We start from the raw sequence: 14,092 nt of genomic DNA on the forward strand, positions 1-14,092 counted from the left end.
TTCTCTTTTTTTTCATCATAAGAAAAAAGGGTAGAAAGTAGAGTCGTTGGTACAGAGGAGTCACCGCCAGCAGCTTTATTCTGCACTGTGTATTCTCTCTCATCTCAGAGACGAAACTCGAGAGGAGTGTAATTCCTTTTTGAGACGAGATCGCAAGCTGCTCCAGATAAAGTATGTCACCAGGAGAGAGAGAGAGAGAGAGAGAGAGAGAGAGAGAGAGAGAGAGAGAGAGAGAGAGAGAGAGGAACCACTCCAGTTACGGTAGATTGGTCCCTCTGATACCAGGAGCGGGGTACCTGGTATTCTGGTAACAGCCTCAATGGACAACAGGTGGCTTCTTTTGTCCATGGTTGGGCTGGCTGGAGGCGCAGGTTCGGTAATGGGGGGAAGATGTGAAGCTCTGTGGTGTTAACGGGGGAGAGAGAGAGAGAGAGAGAGAGAGAGAGAGAGAGAGAGAGAGAGAGAGAGAGAGAGAGAGAGAGAGAGAGAGAGAGAGAGAGAGAGAGAGAGAGAGAGAGCAACACAAACTCCTCGACTGTGGCAACTGTAGACATATACAGACAGCCACAAACACCACACCACTGGACAACGGTGCACCACAGTGCTCCTGGTCTGCGCCTAGAATCACACTGCCGCCTCCCTCACTGGCAGCTGGGCTCCTCCCGGACCTGGCGAGTGTCTGTGTGAGGCGAAATGTATCAAGATTAAGGAAACTTGGTCCGTGTGGCGGAGGGAGGGAGGGAGGGAGGTGGTGGCAAGTGGGCCATCAGGGCCGCCTTGTCCTCTCTTTTCTGGAAGGGTTGAGGACATTTTTTCTTCCAATAACGGGTTGTGGCCACTTCCCTCGCCAACCCTTCTCATACTCTCACACACTCCCTCTCTCCCTCCCCCCACTCTCTCTCTCTCTCTCTCTCTCTCTCTCTCTCTCTCTCTCTCTCTCTCTCTCTCTCTCTCTCTCTCTCTCTCTCTCACACACACACTCACCAGGAAAGGCGAAAAGCTGTTCACTTTTTTACTGAATTGATAATTTTTTAACGGATTCTCGGATACGGGGCTCTGGGGGAGTGGAGAGATTCGCAAAGCTGGCAGTTTTGAATGTACCATGAGGCACGAGGCTTCGGGGAGACGTTTGTACTTTGTGAGTTGCTCATTTTGAGGATATTGAGTTATCCAGCAGCTCTGTGTACCTAGTGTTGCGAGTGTGTTCCTTCATGTTCAGCTAATGGGCCAGTAACACAGCAATTAGTGTCACATTACTATTCATATTTATCGTATTCTAACCCAAGACCCACTAAGTATACAGTACTCTATCCCTGTGTTACAGCCCATGACATACGTTCATAAATTCATTACTAATAACTAATTATCTTTAGCGATTATGACAATGATAAAATGTATCATTACCATAACTACATAATTACTGTTCCTTATTTTCTAAAAGCAATAATTCGATATAACATTAAAAGGAAGCAACAATATTCATGAAGTATGTATGTAAGGCGTTTACATCTAAGCTGTATATCTTGGCTCAGTTGTGACCAGGATTTCTACATTCATACACTGCCTTCAGGTTTATTATTTTGCCGCTATCAGCCCTACGATCATCCTGCACAAAATAACGCACAAGGATAACAGAGGCCACAAAGGCTCTGAGTGGAAGCCCACTGTGCAGACGATCAAAACAAACGTCATCATACAGTTTGTACGTCACAGAAGCTGACAATCTTCCTATACAGAAAACGAAACTAGGAATTGCAAGAAGTGGATACAATCTCAGAATTTCAGGTACCATCAACAATAAGATGTTGAGCCATTACTTGTACAGTTTGTTTGAGCTTATGCTAATGTAAGATATAGTATTGTGGTGTATGTGTCCATATACCTGTCCACACACTGCTAATCATGTGATTAATATCCCCAAGTTGACTAAAGCTCAATAACACCAACAACTTTGCATTTAACCTAACAGTGACAACGTCTTGCAGTCGACGGATCTCGTAGCTTTTCTATACGCATGTCTTGCGTGACGTACTTCATCCTGATGGAAACTGGGTCTGCTGGTGCTTAGTGACATCTGTCTATCTCCTGACATTCCCCTCCTCATTACGGTATTTAGATGTCTAATTGAGATAGCGTGTTGAATACGGTGAACACTTCTGTTTGCAAAGGAGTCAGTTCCCCAGTTATCTGTTCTCATGTTCTTCCTTTATCTTTTACCGTTCGCCTGGATCACAATGGTAGAATCTCCTCCAGCCCTCCCAGTGGCAGAGTTGAGAGAGCCGTCACTTTAGACACTCTGTGTGGCGATCTTTTCAGTCTGGAGACTGGACAGTGGACATTGCTCAAGAGCACTGGTTTTTGCAACCTGTTGAAGGTGAAGATGTTGCGAGTGATGTGAGAGGTGACATGAAAGGGGGTTGAATGCCAGGGAGGGAGGGAGGTACCCTTTCTTTCCTTCTAATTTTGTACAATTCAATGTCCTCCAGTTACTGTCTTGTGCGTGTCTGCTATTGGATCCTTTTAGATTCATTTGATCGATGGCGTATATGAATATCCAACTCATTAGTTTTCTCTGTCCCTATTTCAATTTTCCTACTCCTACTGTCTACTTCTACCCCTCACCCTTTTCTTCCCTTCATTATCTCTCCACCTTCCCCCATCCCCCACACCAAGCTCCTGGTCAGTATGATACCGTAATTCAAGTCTCAGTACTTGTTTATATCTAGTCTACTAACACAGTACAGCTAGGCATGGATAACCTGTGTGCTGGTGATGTTACGATGCCCCGGGAATACTATGCTTGATAAAGGCGAGGCAGCGACCTCAATAGATCGGTGAGACTCGAAGGGTCGTCAGGTCTTCAGAATAATGGATAACGAACTGATATAAAACGACTGACGCACAGTGTGAATCACGTCACTGATGGGAAATACGGAAGCGTGCAGGAAGGCATGAGGCACGGGGCAGGGAGTATGGTACTGTTAGATGATGAGGAACGGTACTGATCGAAGCGAAGGGAGCCGAGCTGGGCCACCTCGAGCACTGACACTGATGAGAATGACAGAGGTTTCGAATCCATCAATGATGCACCTTGTTTACCATGTCAGTGATGAGAATGACAGTGGTTTGAATGACCCAATAATGGACGACGCGTACCTATGACACTGATAATGAATAGACAGTGGCGTGAATGGATCGATGGTACGTCGGTTGGACTGAGGAAGTGATGAGAACGACAATAGTTGGAATGGAAGGATGGTAAAGGGATGGAGGGAAGAGAGTACAAGGTATGTTTCCTTCCCTCCTCAGCCTACAGTGTCCTGCGTCGACTGGAACATTTGTGGCAAAGTCGAGGACACTCTACTGGCCGGCGTTCGATCCCAAGGCCTTTTAGTTACAAGAATATAGATGAGGAGAAGTGAGGACAGTGTGGAAGGTTTACGTCATTATGGCTGACTCGTGAGGTAGATGAGTCGTACATAACTTTTGATTTGTACAACCATCACTAACTGAAGCAGCGCCATTTTACCTTCGCTACTACAGTCACCATCACAACCATCATTGTGGTGTTCCTGTCATGGCACTTATTATGATGGATACTCATGGTACTTATAGTGTGTACTTATCTCGGTTATTGACATAATGTGTACCTATTCTGGCTCTTGCTATGGTGTGCAATTATCATAGTACTTGTAATGGCGTGTACTTGGTACAGTGTGTATCTAAGCTGTGGCTTTTCTCAGATTTATATATATATATACATATATATATATATATATATATATATATATATATATATATATATATATATATATATATATATATATATATATATATATTGAACGAGTTTCTGTACAAAAAAGCGAGATACCTCATCTTATACTCATTGCTGGTAATAAAGTCAAATAACTTCCCGCGTAATCCAATTTTTTGTGCTGCTAAACGCCACCAATTTCAAACCCGATGGTGTCCATTGATCTTATAAGCGTGTGATCCCCGCCCGCCACATTACACAGCCGTCACACCGGAAAGTGACCACAACCCTTGCCATCTCTCTCCATACTCAGGTCATCTTTCGCCCCATACTTTCAGGACACAAGTCTCTACACCATCGTTTCTGCGAGTTGTATGACTAAATAACGTACAACACGTTTGTTTTACATCGTTCAGCTGGTCGTAACTCTTGAACGTAATGAATGCACAGATTTACCTTTGACTTAAAAGAAAATCAGAGACCAGGTAGATGGCAACGTCGTTTCAATTTTTGCCCTTTTGCCACCATTTCAACGAGGTGGGATTTATGTCCAAGATTTCCCCAATAGTCGCCTTTGTGTTGGGGTCTTATTATTTCCTCCTTTTACCACTGCCTTTTTTGTCGGAACTTCGTCCTTTTTTACTCGCATTTTCCCAACAATGACGCCCTCTGACCCCCGCCGAGTTTCCGAATTTTAGAAAATAGTGATACGACGCTGCCGATATATCTTTTTAAAGATATTTAATACGTTACTTATAATGTCTTATCTTATTTCATTCTGCTTCTCAACCTAATCACTATACATTAGAGGGGTATATGAAATAGGATGAAAAAAAAATCGATGCACGAGTAACTTCTACATTTACAAGAGTTACCGTTAAGATTGGATGGCATCTACAGCTGATGTGGTGGCAATATGTTTTGTTAAAGGCGCCGGGGAGTCAACAGATCCCATCATTTGACCTAAGCTGTGTGACTTTCCTCGCTTTATTGGGTTAGTCATGGACATTATAAGCTGTATTACCTCTACTGCAATCTTTATTATTGAGGAAACATACATATAGCCCCTCCTCTCACACCCACACCAATCTAAAGATAAGGAAACATTCATCACTGGTATTCACACACGGAACATTATCTCAGTATTCCTGAAACAAGTTTCTTCGATGATTGTAAACTATTTTCTTTCTCTAGGAAGTAAATTCTGCACAAATTGAATAATGGTTTTGGAACTGGGAGACGTTCGGCCCTAAACGTACCTGCTTTAATTTCATGGTTGATTATTATATAAACTTTGTTCTTTATTTCGTAAAGTGAGACGCTGTTTATGACATCAGGCGCTCCTGCTGGAGAGTTGAATCGTGACCACCTTGGATGGAGAAAGAAAAATAAGAGCGTATGAGAAACAGACGGAAAAGATCAATTTCAGTTCCCCAGGTGTCTTTTCTTTTTTCTTTTAAGTCAAGAAGATTATAGGAAGAGGGAAACATAAAAGGAGGAGAATTCCACTGCTTTGTTGTTCGGGAACAGATTAAGAAAGGTAGGCAGTTTAACTCAAGGTATTTGCGTAACGTACTGGGTCCTGGGGTCACCTACTTATTTATCATTATTACCACTACTACTACTACTACCACTCCTAATTCTACGACCATCATTGATAATGATGATGATAATATTAGCAATAACAACAATAATATGCTATAGGTTTAAAGTTGCTCTGTTTCCAATCAAAGATTGAGGTATTTGACAGGAACGCCGATTCGAACGTCAGTATCAACCAGAATCACATTTCCTCTTCGTATGATGTAGGATGATTCAGACCAACACCCATCTTGAGGCACATCAGTCCTGGATGAGTGATGGTCCACCTCCTCCTCCAGACCCCAGTGATGAGGACTTGAGGTGCATTCCACTTGCTCCATGACCCCGTGCGAGATGCTGGAAACACAGATGTCCACCCTTGCGTCTTTCCGCCACTCCAAGACGCTAAAAAAAAAATCTCCGTTTACATAGGCCACATCTTTATCCCACTTCCAACCTCCGTCTTTCCCCAGAGTCTTCCCCTAAACTCCCAAACGTGCCAATAAAACCGTCCATGAGAACCCGTCTAACCCTCTGTATCCCCAGGTATAAATTCCACCTCCTCCTCCTCCTCCTTCCCTCTCCTCCCAGGACCACTGTCTGCCAGCCTGCCTCACCCTCACCCAGCCCCGCTCGTCACCCTAGCCACCTCACGGCGAACTCCAATATGCAAATATTGTAGAAGTGTGAGCAATAAGGCGTCGTTTGTGCATCGTCACTTCTCCTAATGACGTTGACACACGCCCGACAGCTGCTGGACCACGGATACACGCTGTCACCAAGGGACGGTCAAACGCCTGGGCTATGTGGAGCAGACGAACGCGAAGCAAAAATATGCACAAAAGACAACATGGAGTCGATGATAGGGAGTGACACATCTAAGACAACGAGGCTGGAATATCACACAGGAGGCAACTTGTAGCCAGGAAGAGATATGGGGCAATTGATTTACAAACTGTCGAGAGACAAATGTGGGAGAAAAATGATATACCAGGGAAGAGGTGACATACAGGAAGAGGTAAATGTGGAACAACGATGGTGGAATGACAATATCACACGTCAAGCACAGAGCAGTGGGGAACAGACACGGAGACACAGACATGAGGCATCAGATAACGGAGTAACAAAAATGGAAAACCATAGAATAAGATAAGAGAGATAACGACCTAAACATAGATAATGGATCAGCTATCGGAAAGTAATTAACAAGGCAGAGCATGCACAGCACAACAAACATAGAACAACAAGCACGAAGCAGTATGATCAGTAGACAAACAATAAACACAGGAAAACAATCAAGGCCGCACATGTTCAGCTGCAAACAAGGGACGACATGCATGGAACAAGACATAACAAGAAAAAAGAAAATAAGTTCAACCATTAACCAAGAAAGACACACAGTACGAAGACAACCAGAGAGCAACGATTACGGAACATTGAACAATGGTAGACCAACTATGGTACTTACACACTAAACAGATTACAGTAGAGTAACAAAAAAGAGGAAATTAAAAAAAAATAGGAAACGGAAACAATTACAAAATAAGAACAACAAACAGGAAGAGAACGTTAATGATGATCACTATCATAAACTTTCAAATGAGACATTATTTACTTTGTTTATGTAAACAAATAATCTAATTTCAGAAGGACAGTTGAATGAACAAGTAGTCTCAAAATCAAAGCATATAATATCAAATAATCAGATGTGATTGCATAGCACTACTCTACATTACACTGCTGCAAAATGATTTTTGATTCGAGAGGGGATTGATAACATCAGTTAAACTGATCTATCAAAGAAGTAATTGCAGTATTCCATTTTCATAAAAAACAATAGACAAAAACTCGATGGCGGTTGTACAACACTGTGTTCTGTTAAGTAGTTCTTGTGCTTCACGTATAGCGTTTATCATCTGGTGTTGTGCGACCGTTTGAGGTAAGATGAAACAATGATAATATACTGGTAACTCACCCACCCACACACACACACACACACACACACACACACACATATATATATATATATATATATATATATATATATATATATATATATATATATATATAATATGATATAATGAATGAATATGATGAATAAAATCGTCAGTGAATTCTTAAATGCAGTAATAATAACATCACAGATCGTGTCTCACCAATATTATAGAATTACCAAACTTGTGGCAAGTGCACTCCTTCCTCTACACCCCCTTTCCCCTCCTCTACACCCCCTTTCCCCTCCCCTACACCCCCTTTCCCCTCCCCTACACCCCCTTTCCCCTCCTGTACACCCCCTTTCCCCTCCCCCCTCTTCCACATAGTTTGTTGTCGCCGTTGCCATGGTGACAGCGTCTCCCTCCCTCCACAATACCCGCGCTGTTGTTCCCATCTATTTCGGCCACCAATTTAATGCGTCGCTCAATTACGCTCCGACTGGCTAGAAGTCTTGATTAACTGAGGAGTCGCGAAGGTTGTGTTATCAGAACGTTGTGGGCCAGGCAGTTTAGAATTAAGGCTGTTTGAAATTGAGGCTGTTTAGATCACGATTGATTCTTAAAGTGAGGGTGAGGGTGGGGAAGATGATATCAAATTAAGGAATAGATAATTACGATCGTTATTTCTTATCCTGAATGATACAGATGAAGATTAATAGCCTTCAGTAAGAATATGATGTTAGAGTTTCATATTCAAGAAGTAAATCGAAAGACATTAATGGTTTTCTATGTTGGGGATATTGCATGGTCCAGAGCGTATATATGTATATATATATATATATATATATATATATATATATATATATATATATATATATATATATATGTATATATATATATATATATATATATATATATATATATATATATATATATATATATATATATATATATATATATACATATATATATATATATATATATATATATATATATATATATATATATATATATATATATATATATATATCACCATGTTAGTAATTATCTTTGCTTCCTTTACGCATCAGGTCATTCATCTTATTTCCTTATTTATTTACTGTTTATATCTCCAATATATGTCCAAATAAGTGAAGATCAAGACTATATTTCTCTAAAAAATACTGAAGCGCATCAACATGAGAGTCTTGGTCAACCATATCAAGATCAAAACACGCCATCAAATGTCATCTTCATCTACTGACATCATCTCTACCAGTGCCACCATCAACCACACCATTCTGTGTTTATGGTAGCTGAGACGGCATGGGCAACTGAATGTCCTAATCAAGGCCATCTCTTTTAATATATATATATATATATATATATATATATATATATATATATATATATATATATATATATATATATATAATTTTTTGTACGTCTAGTTAAGTTCATGCAAGAAGCGGTTGAGAGAGCGCTATGGTCGGGGCGGTACGGGAACTAGCCAGCCTGTCATTGCTGCTCATTTGCACAATTAGTGGGTATCGATCCCTGGTGCTCTGGATACACCTGCTGCCCTCACGTGGTCATTATTTTTCTATAACTATTCTGTAATTATGTAACTTTCAGGTCACTGGTAATTATTCTCAGGCTGTCATGTGTATTAAAAGTCAAAAGAAAACGATTAAAACATTATTATTGATATGGAGAGACGATTATGGTTTGCCTACTCCTTTCTGAGGCGACTATGAATTCAGGAACGTTTTTGGTTGTATGAAAAGTTATTCAACCTTCTACAGATGTAGACGATCCTTATGAGCAATGGATAACCGTAAACTAAACTCATAAAACAGAATTCTAGTGTAAGAACGGTGAAATACAAAGTCCCATAACTTAAGGGTAAGGGGAAAGAATAGTCTGGGAAAATCTTAGGGGGTAAAGTTTGAGGTTAGTATGAAAGCGAAAGCCAAGGAAAGGGTAACATTGCTGGTGAAGCAGGAGTTGTGGGAGTGTGTGGAAAGAGTGTAAGTATGTGAGGTCCAGACTGATGTGGGTAAAATGAAAGTAGATCACGAGAGGCGGTGATTATTAGTGCTTATGCACCTGGACACGAGAAGAAATACGATAGAAGGTGAGTGGGTGTATCAGCAGTTTTGATGCAAGAGACGGGGTGTTAGTGAAGTGTGACAAATGCGACAGTGCGTAATGTGGTAGCTGAGTGTATAATTTGGGGGTATGGGGCATTCAGTGAATGGAAATGGTGAACAGCTTTTGGATTAGTGAGCTGAAAAAGGAATGGTTACTGGGAATACTTAGTTTAAAAACAGGGACATACACAAGTTTATGTGGTTCAGTCGTTAAGATGGTATCCGAGCATAACTGAATTACGCACCAAGTGACAGGCATGCAAAAGAGAGATTCTAGGATGCAAACTTCAGGGAAAATAAGACGTCTTAAAAGAAAGTTGATAGTGTCAGATAAAAGTGAACAAATTGGAACATTAGCGAAGGGGGCAAATGGGAAAGTAATGAGATGAAGAGATGGAGTAAGTACTTTGAAGGATTGTAGAATATGTTTGATAAGGAGGTGGCAAATGTAGGAAGTTTGGGTCGGGGAGGTATGCGAAGTGAGAGAGTCAGGCAAATGGTTTGGTGACGAGAGAAGAGGTGGTGAAAGCCTTGCGTACGATGAAATGTGGCAAGGCGGCTGGAGTGTATGGTACTGCACTTGAATTTCTTAAGAAAAGGGATGGCTGTGTCGTTGATTGGTTAATTAGGATTTTCAATGTATGCATGAAATCATGATGAAGTGATTGAGGAATGGCGGAATGCATATATAGTGCCACCGTACAAAAGCAAGGGGGAAAAATTGCGTGCAGAGAACATCAGATTGAGGAGGAACAATACGAAAGGTGTTACGAAGATATAGTGTGGGAGGAAAACTGTTAGAAGCAGTGAGGATATGTGTCAGAAGTGGAGGGGACAGGGAGGGAGAGACCAAACTGGATATGGAAGCATAGAGTGAAAAGATTTCGAGTGATCGGGGACTGAACATGCAGGAGGGTGAAATGCGTGCACGGGATAGGGTGAACTGGAGCGATGTGGTATACAGGGGGCGACAAGCCGTCAGTGGACTGAGCTAGGGCATATGAAGTAGCTGGAGGAAACCATAGAAAGGTTTGTGGAGCCTGGTTGCGGTTAGGGAGCTGTGCTTTCGGTTCATTACAGCTAGAGAATGGATGTAAGCGAATGCGGCCTTTCTTCTGCTCCTGGCCCTACATCGCTAATGCAGGAAACACCGAAAAGAATATGAACATATATATGTGTGTGTGTGTGTGTGTGTGTGTGTGTGTGTGTGTGTGTGTCCTACCATGAGACATTAATATCGTTTATCCCCAAAGAGCTAACTATCAAAGTACACTATATTAGACCCAAGTGCATATCTGACTATGGAGCAGGATTGAGGTGCTGAGGTACATTCCAAAGTAAGATTCTTGTGACCGCAAATGACCCGCAGCTGACCTCTGAGCGACCTTCGACGTCGCCCGGGTGAACTCGGTCCTCGTTTCGACTTCGATAATGAGGCAAGCTTCGACAGCTCCTGGCTAGCGGGCGTTACAGTTGAGAGACAGAACCAAATATACATACAGTTGATCGACTTCAACATACAGGTATTACTGTTGCTCCTTTGTCTATCTCCATGTCTTTATCTCAGTCATTGTTTGTGCATCTGTTTCTTGGTCATTTATTGTCTTCCTGCCTCTGTGTCAATATCTGTTTCTTGATTTATTCTCTCTTTCCCTTTTCTCTCACAGACTCAAACGTCCGGTTGCCTTAGATGCGAACACCCACCCAACACACACAACCCCTACACAAACATCCTGAGCCTCCTCACTCAAACAAACTCCCTCGCTCACCAGACCAGCGTCACCACTGGCCCTCTGCAGCAGCAGCACCAGCAGGAGGCAAACCCTGTGCGAACAAAGCTGAAGCCAGACCAACCTGGGACGCAAACTAAGTTATCTCGTCCTTCGGCAGGAGGTTTCTCGTCCTGCTGATTAAAAGACTCGCCAATCACGGCCACTTATGCGGCCAGACGGCTGCCATGTTAGCCTCACTGCTGCCACCAGGATAACCATCGCTTTAGTGCCTCCAACGGGGCTCCGAGATCGTCTGTGCATTGTCCCGGAAACAGCGCCGATCACTGTGGTACAACGATGATCAAACCGGCACTGATCGGTGAGATATTGATTTGACGTATAGACAAAGACAGCAATATTTAATGAGGTACAGAATCGATCCCAAAAGAACAACGCTGATATAATCCCTGGTCTGATTGAGACTCTGCTACTCATTGCTTGTTATTCCGTACAGATCCTGAAAGCATGACAGGTTTGAATTAAGACGAAACTTTGGGCGATACGGTCCTCGATATTTTATATTCCATTTTCTTCCCGGGGACGTGAAACATCTTTTTAACATAAGGGAGACTCAAATAACTCTCTCGATGTAGAGATAAAGAGGAAAGTAGCCTTCTGTTCCCTGCCAATGATTCTCTGACTGCGAATGAGGAACTGTGACTATGTGAGTGGTCGGGTTTGTTATTGCTTTTCGATATCTTTCCTCTAAACTGGTTTCGAGAACGCCTATATCTATTCAGCTGGAGAGTTCAATAACTCTCCGCCGGGGGCCTGCTGCTGCTGCTGTTGCCTCGTGCCTGTATTTATCTCCACAATCATGTTCAGCTCAGTAAATAATAAATAACCACTTATAAGAAACCCGCAGACTTTGTACCCCTCACCGTGATTTATACAATATTTAGCAAAGATCTTGCAATAAGCTCCACCTCTCGTCTCTCGCTTAACCAATCGGAGCGCGAGCAGCTAATTGGATCCGCCCAATCAGCATCTCGCCTGGTGTTGCCAAGCATTTGCATCCGATAATTAGCTAATGTATGTGAATAAAATCCAGCGGCGGGCGTCAATTGGCAACTGAATGTTTACTCTTTGACGTCACTTGTATATCCAGGTGTTGGTGGTTTTCCAAAGACCTTAAGCGTCCCTTGAAATCTATGGGTTCTGGCGACGGTAACAGAACGAAAATGACCGGGTTCTGCATGAAATTCCAAGCAGGTTGATTATTTTTAGGTTCATCGCTATCGTACAAAAGTTCCATTATGGCGGGGCTGCCTGCGTGGCGACGCTGCCATCGTCAGTGCTACCAACGCCCCGCCCAGAGCAACACACACACACACACACACCATCATTCCTCCATACCCACACAATCCTACACAAACACGCGTGGAAAAATTAGCCCCAGACACTTGAACCTTCCCTAAAAATCGATGCAAAATGGACGCATAAAAGACCATAGAAATAAGGAAACTTATCAGTGTACTCCGAGTGAACACGATAGAGGAGAAACGACCACAATTTTGGCAACAATGATATCATTCCATCTGCACCCTCCCTACTGGGCCATAATGACCTGCATTCATTGTACGCCCCCAGACCACATGAAGTATGGGCCCCCATCACGGACCCAACGTATTTGTCCTTTCCTGTGGCGAATGTGGAGTTACACATTACTATGTTGTCCCAGCATGATTTAATGGGAACTCCTATGGGTTAAACTCCCCGACACTGGTAATAAGAAGAGGTTATTGCTAGGGGGATAGTGCAGTGGATGTGGAGTGGGTGTGTGTGTGTGTGTGTGTGTGTGTGTGTGTGAGTTAATGTACCAGTACAGCTCTCCAAGAAAGGTCAACTCTTTTGAGGTTTGTGACAAATGTACACCTGTCATTTCAAGTGCTAACACATAAGCACACAAATATGTAGATACACACACACACACACACACACACACACACACACACACACACACACACACACACACACATTAACACGCCCACGCACACATACACACAACATGGTGTAGTGACTAACGATGCTGACCGTGTTTCACGAGCGGGTCCCCCACCCCGAGTTCAAATCCTGGTGGGTGCAGTTGACCCACAGCCAACCCAACTGTTCTTCTTCTCCTCAGGGCTAATCAATAAATGGGTCCTTCGCTTTGTTTTGGTTTACTGCTCTTCTTAATCTACATAAATGACATGCTAAAGAGATTGGACTCCTACCTGAATATATTTGCGGATGATGCCAAAGTCATGTGGGAGGTAAGAATCGAGGAGGACTGCATACACCTACAAGGGGACCTAGTCAAGTTCCAGAGTTGATCTAATGAATGGTTGATGAAATTTAGACTGAGCGAAAACAAGGTGACGAGGGTGGGCTACAGTGAAAGCGGGCCTCGTTATGAATGTCATCTGAATGTCATCCTGTCACTTACCATCCATCGGCTACGAGTCGTAGTTCAACAAGCCATCGATGTCCAACTTACTTAAGCTCGTACCGACCGCTAACCGCCATGGGAAAGGTCGCGTCTCAACCATTGTGGCTGTCATCAATATTTCAGTGGAGTGTATATCAACTTCCACCTTTGTATTAGATAATGACTCCGTCTAGCAACACCTTCAACATAGATCAACTGTATTTTGCTGTATGTATTTTCATGTTCAAGCACTCACACACGTGTATGTATGCATGTGAACAAACACCACACACACACACACACACACACACACACACACACACACACACACACACACCAAATAATAATACTAGTGTGGCTTCACACTATCCCCGAATAGGCTGTTGACACAGACAATTATATCAGGCCATCAGGAGACCATATGGCTTTGGCCTCTATATACCCACTAAGTCTGAGCGATGATAACCTTGCTCCAAGCCTCTTTGGTGGTGTGAACTTACGACGCGACA

The sequence above is a fragment of the Panulirus ornatus genome, chromosome 42 (genome assembly GCF_036320965.1).
Source record: "Panulirus ornatus isolate Po-2019 chromosome 42, ASM3632096v1, whole genome shotgun sequence".
In the NCBI taxonomy this organism is placed as follows: domain Eukaryota; kingdom Metazoa; phylum Arthropoda; class Malacostraca; order Decapoda; family Palinuridae; genus Panulirus; species Panulirus ornatus.